The following is a 6,000-nucleotide window of genomic DNA, read 5'->3' on the forward strand; positions in this document are numbered from 1 at the left end:
ATAGCTCAGGAGCAAAGAGTCTAACCCCATACCAGGACCCCAGCACAGGGTTCTAGTGCCAGGAAGGGAAGTCCCCACAACTTCTGGCTGAAAAAACCAGCAGGCATTGAGTTGGTAACAGAAACTTCTGGAGTCCCATCAGTTCCTCTTAAAGAACCCACACAAGGACTTACTGAGACTCACTATGACCTCCAACACAACGGTAGCAGCTTAAAGGCACCAGTGACATACAGAAAGACCCTAAAGTGCCCAGCATCAAGGTGAGAGCTGGAGGAAAGCTTTGTCCTAGAGAAAAAGATGAGCAGAGGCCATTGTCCTTTTCTGAAGCCTCCCCCAACAGAGCCACAGACCTGGCAGGCTGGTGCCATGTCTGAGACTCCATCAATCTGGCTAACACTGTTTGCCCCTCTCTGGATATCTATAGAGACTCCATCCCATCCAACTTACTGGCCCACCCAAGCTGCTTTTCTATATGAATGTCTGGTCTTGGCCCATACTTCATAATTTCCTATGTCCCATCAAACAAGCAAAAGCCAGACTTAGTGACCTCCATGTCCCAAACCTCTTGCTAAGTGGTTCTAGGCCTGGCATTAGCAACAGTGCACCTAGATTCACAGCTTGGCTTTACCTGGGAATTTCCAAGCCCAGCACAAGTAGACATCTGAGATTGCTTTATAGCTCAGGCAGGGTGGCCCTGAGTAGAAACAGGTGGGGGCTGACTTTGGCCTGCACCATCCAAGAAACCCCAGCACCTGAGAACCCAGTGGATGCTACAGATCATGTCAGAGCACCACCACCTTGCCCATGCAAAGCTGATCCTCCACAGAGGATGGAGGTTGGTGGTGAGTGTTCACTAGGCCACTTATCCATTTATCCAGGCCAGTCAGCTGCCTGTCCTTGCAGCTGACTAGCCTGGATAAATGCCTCCTATTGATTTTCCAACAGAAATCAGGCTCTACAACAAAAGGAGCATGTACTTAATCCAAAGGGTACAACTTGAGTACCCATCTTGAGTGATAGGGGAGGCTGTGCCACTGGACCCTGCAGGATGCCTACTATATTAGGCCACACTACCAAGACATGGAGTCAAAGCAGCTCTACCTAATACATAGAAACAAACACAAAGAAGCTGCCAAAATGAGTAGATATAGAAACATGGTCCAAATGAAAGAACAGATCAAAATTCCAGAAAAAGAACTAAACAAAATGGAGATAAGCAGTCTGTCAGATGCAGAGTTCAAATCACTGGTTATAGCAATGCTCTAGGAACTTAATGAGAAATTTAACAATATAAAAAGTTCCATTCAGAAATGAAGGATACACTATTTGAAATAAAGAACAATTTATAGGGAAACAACAGTAGAGTAGATGAAGCTGAGATTAAATCAATGATTTGGAACATAAGGAAGTAAAAAACATTCTATCAGAACAAGAAGAAAAAAGAATCCAAAAAAAATGAAGATACTATAAGGGCCCTCTGGGACAACTTCAAACATTCCAACATTCATGTCATAGGGGTGCCAGAAGGAGAAGAGGAGGAGCAAAAATTTGGAAATCTATTTGAAAAATTAATAAAAGAAAACTTCCCTAATTTGGTGAAATAAATAGATATGCAAGTCCAAGAAGCATTGAGAGTCCCAAACAAGATGGATGCAAAGTGGCCCACTCTAAGACATATGATAATTAAAATGCAAAAGGTTAAAGGTAAAGAGAAAAATCTTAAAAGCAGCAAGAGAAAAGCAACTAATTACACACAGGGGATTTCTCATAAAACTGTCAGCTGATTTCTCAAAAGAAATTGTGCAGGCTAAATGGGATTGTCAAGAAATATTCAAAGTCATGAAAAGTAGAGACCTACAGTCAAGATTGCTCTGCCCAACAAAGATATCATTTAGAATCAAACGGCAGCTTTCTAGATAAGAAAACACTAAAGATGGTCATCATCACCTATTATATGAAATGTTAAAGGGACTTATTTAAGAAAAAGAAGATCTCGCCCTGGCTGGTGTGGCTCAGTGGATTGAGTGCAGGCTGCGAACCAAAGTGTCGCAGGTTCGATTCCCAGTCAGGGTGCATGCCTGGGTTGCAGGCTGTGACCCCAACTGCACATTGATGTTTCTCTCTCTCTCTCTCTCTTTCTCCCTCCCTTCCCTCTCTAAAAATAAATAAATAAAATCTTTAAAAAAAAGATCAAAATTATGACCCATAAAATGGCAATAAATACATATCTATAACAATTGAATCTAAAAAACAAGCTAAGCAGACAAGGAAAACAGAGACAGAATCATGGATACATAGAGCATTTTGATGGTTGCCAGATGGGAGGGGGATATGGGGAAAAGGGTGAAGAGGTAAGGGGATTAAGAAGAACAAATAGATAGTTACAGAATAGCCATGGGGATGTAGAGTAGAGTATGGGCAATAAAGTAGCCAAAGAACCTATACACATGACCCATGGACATGAACAATGGTGTGGGGATTGCCTGAAGTAGCGTAGGGTGCTTGATGGAAGGGGGAAAATTGGGACAACTGTAACAGCATAATTAATAAAATATAATTAAAAAATTAAAAAAACTTAAATCACAAACTGATAGATATGCAATGTTAAATTAATTAAACCAGGAGGCCATTATAATGAGGTGGCTCTGTCATGGCAACTTACATAAGCAAACCAAAATCTAAGCCTGCAAATTCCTTAAGGTTATGAAATCAAAATGCTAAGGACACTCCATCACAAAAAGCCACATAGCCTTAATCTATAGCCAATCAATAACTTCCTTACTTTTTTTCCACCTTTTCTCTATGAATGCCTCTTCCCATGCTCCTGTCAGTGAAGTGTACTTAACTAATTTCAGTTTGGTGCAGCTCAGTTTGAATCAATTTTTTAATAGTTCAGGTGTCAGAAGAGGGAATCAAGGACTGTCCCCAACCACAACCCCCAGGAGCAAAAGCAGCCAGGCAAAGGTGCCTGTTGAGCCCCTTGAACCCATGGCTTTCTCACTACCTTCTGAAGGTATAGACGAGTCCTTGTCAGATTCTAGCTCCACAGCTTTTGTGTTATAATATTTCAGACTTTATATGAACATTTATTTTTCTGGATTGGGTCTAGAAACTGGCCAGAGTTGGACTGACGTGGAAACCATACGGGGTCTGTGGTTGGACTGGATTTGACCCGGGGAAAGCTGGTGTTCATGCTGCCTATCACTATCAGACCCAAAGAGTAGAGAGACAAGGATTGAATTTTTATGGGCATTTCATTCAGATTCTGATGATCTAAGGAGAAGGTGGGTTATGTACACTCAAAAATCATCTTAACAAACAAAAAAGAAATAAGAAAAAAATCATCTTAACATTTCAAGCTGATCTTTTTATAAGGAGAAGAAAAGGTGTGCAAAAGGTATTTGGGAAACAGGTTGAATGAATAAAAGGGTAGGTAAGGGGTTTGAAAAGAGCTTAATTAGTTTAGAGTAGAAGTACTGTGGTGATTTTCCTAGTACTTATCTGTTAATCAACAATTCTTTATCTGCATCATGGGTGTTACCTCCCCCATAACACGAGGGCTTAGTTATCTTCTCCAAGGCTTGCAGACTCCCTGGGGTACAAAGGTTAAATCGCTAGTCAATCTCCTGGAGTCATGCATTCCAATTCCTGGAATAACAACTTCCACATACATTAGTCTCTTAAGTCTAAAATCTTAAAAGAGGCTAATTCGTAAGACTTAAGGCTAAGACCTTTAACTCTTGAGTTACAGCATTCCACATGAATTAATAACTTAAGCTTATCAACTGAGTCTAAAATCTTTAATTCTTCAGTTCCTCTATCGGATTCATGGTCAAAGTAATCTGGTAAACTGGACTGGGTCCCAATGTGAGGCCTCCAACTAATAAAATTTAATTAAGACTGAACAAGCATGTTAACATTACCAAAGGTGATCTTGAAATACAGTGGCCAATGTGAAGAACTTTTAAATTAGGTAAGTTTATTCATTTATGAGGTGTCCTAGAGAAAAAGGAGGTCTCATCCAAGCATTTACTGTAAAGGGTAGAGGAAAAATTATTTTTGTCTTCTCTATAGTTTTTCATGACTAGGATGGGACCGGTGGGACACCTTACTCATTCCAGAACAGATGAAACCCTGGGAAATCTGGCAGAAGCCGGCAAAGGGTGAGAATTCTTACTCAAGTCAGCTCTCCCAGGCCTCTCTACTTGAGGTCAAAAGGGGAAGTTAAATGTCACATTTTCTCTTCCTTTCCAAATTCACATTGGCAGGGAAAATATTTATAAGAATTAGGTCTTTGAGTTGTTGAAACTGAAGATCCTTCTGATTTTGATTAAATTTGGCTTTTATTTATTTTTATTATTTTTTTTTTTTAGAAAGAGTGGAAGGAAGGGAGAAAGAGAGGGAAGGAAACAGTGTGAGGGAGAAATATCAGTTGGTTGCTTCTTTTGCGTGCCTGAACTGGGGATAGAACCCGAAACCTAGGCATGTGACCTGATTGGGAATCAAACCAGCCACCTTTCACTTTGCCAGATGATGCCCAAAGAACTGAGCCACACCAGTCAGAGTAATTAAATTTAGCTTTTAATTCTAACTCTAGGAATCATCTCTCTCTGTCTCTCAGAGATATCCCTCAGATACCTAGACTTTTCCCACATAATTACCTACCCCCAAGCAGCAGGAGACAGTAGCCCAGACCTGACTAATGGCCACATGGTTCAGACCTCTGGCAGGCTAAAGGTAACATCTTGACCTAACCTATTTTTCAGTTTCTGAGCCCTAAGATGGAACAAACCCTTGGCTACGTTTCTGTAGCCAGAAAAGACCTTAGCACTGTCCTCAGGGCCTGAAGAAATGATTGATTACCTGTACCTAACCTCTAACCAATGAGCTCCCAGCACAAACTCAAACCCCTAACGCATGGTGTCTTATAATTTTGCCCTACATAATCTGTAACTGATATAGAAGGCAGTTAGACAAACATGAGCAGAGTAGGAATGACAGGCCAAGTACAGAAGGTCACCAGGACATAAATTCCCAGGTGCCTAGCAAAGAGCAAAACTGAGAAAACAGAATTGGAAGATGGGACCTTGCCCCCAGGGTGATCTTTCCTCCCCTAGCATATTGTTGGTCATGTGATTTAGACCCCTGACCTTTTATATCACTGGTTATGCAGCTGGGACCCTTCTCTGACCTTCCCTCCCCTTGTATGTCACTAGCCATGAGGTAGATCCCCAAGGAGGTAGAATAAGGGGACGAAAGAATAGCCTTTTATAACTCCCACAAAAACCCTTGCAAGACCACTCCTTTAGGCATTAAGCCCTCAAGTCAATGGGGTTTTGACTTATATCAAATAATCTCAATAACAAAGCCTCAGGTCTGTTGACAGAGTTTTAGTCAAACTAGAGATACATTCTAGGTCTCTGTTGTGTTTCAGCTCCAGGTCCCAGGAAAGCAGCAAGGCCAGGCAGAGAGCTGCCAGGGCAGACGTCATGACTGGCTGTGAGGATTAAAGTCACCCCTGCCCCGGCACTAACCAATCAGTACAGATCTTGACCCTAAAAGGACACACCTGGAAAGCTGATGAATATTCTATTGAGATCCTCCCCTGAGACCTTCTCTAACATTCCTACCTTTGGAAAACAGATAAAACCCCTTAAGACAAAGGACCCAGTGCCACCTCCTTCTCTCGGGTCTGCATGTTTTCTCTTTCCCCTTTTTTCCTTCAGGCACATACCTTTGCTTTCTTTCTCCTAAATTCCAAGGGCCCTTGTTTTTCCTCTGAAACTTTTTTCCTGAGTTCACTCAGCCCAGGTGGCTCACTTCTATTTCTGTGGCTATCTGTATTGCCACCAGTCAAGGCCAGACAGGTTCATGGGATTCAGGCAGATGGAAGAACATTCACGGAGCCATTGGGATGTCTGACATGCCTTTATTCAAAAGTGGGGGATCCGTACATGCTGCAAAATGCATGTCCCCCTGCATATCATCTGTCCCCTATCT

This window comes from Phyllostomus hastatus, unplaced genomic scaffold (assembly GCF_019186645.2).
Source record: "Phyllostomus hastatus isolate PE091 unplaced genomic scaffold, TTU_PhHast_1.1 phas_scaffold_317, whole genome shotgun sequence".
NCBI lineage: Eukaryota > Metazoa > Chordata > Mammalia > Chiroptera > Phyllostomidae > Phyllostomus > Phyllostomus hastatus.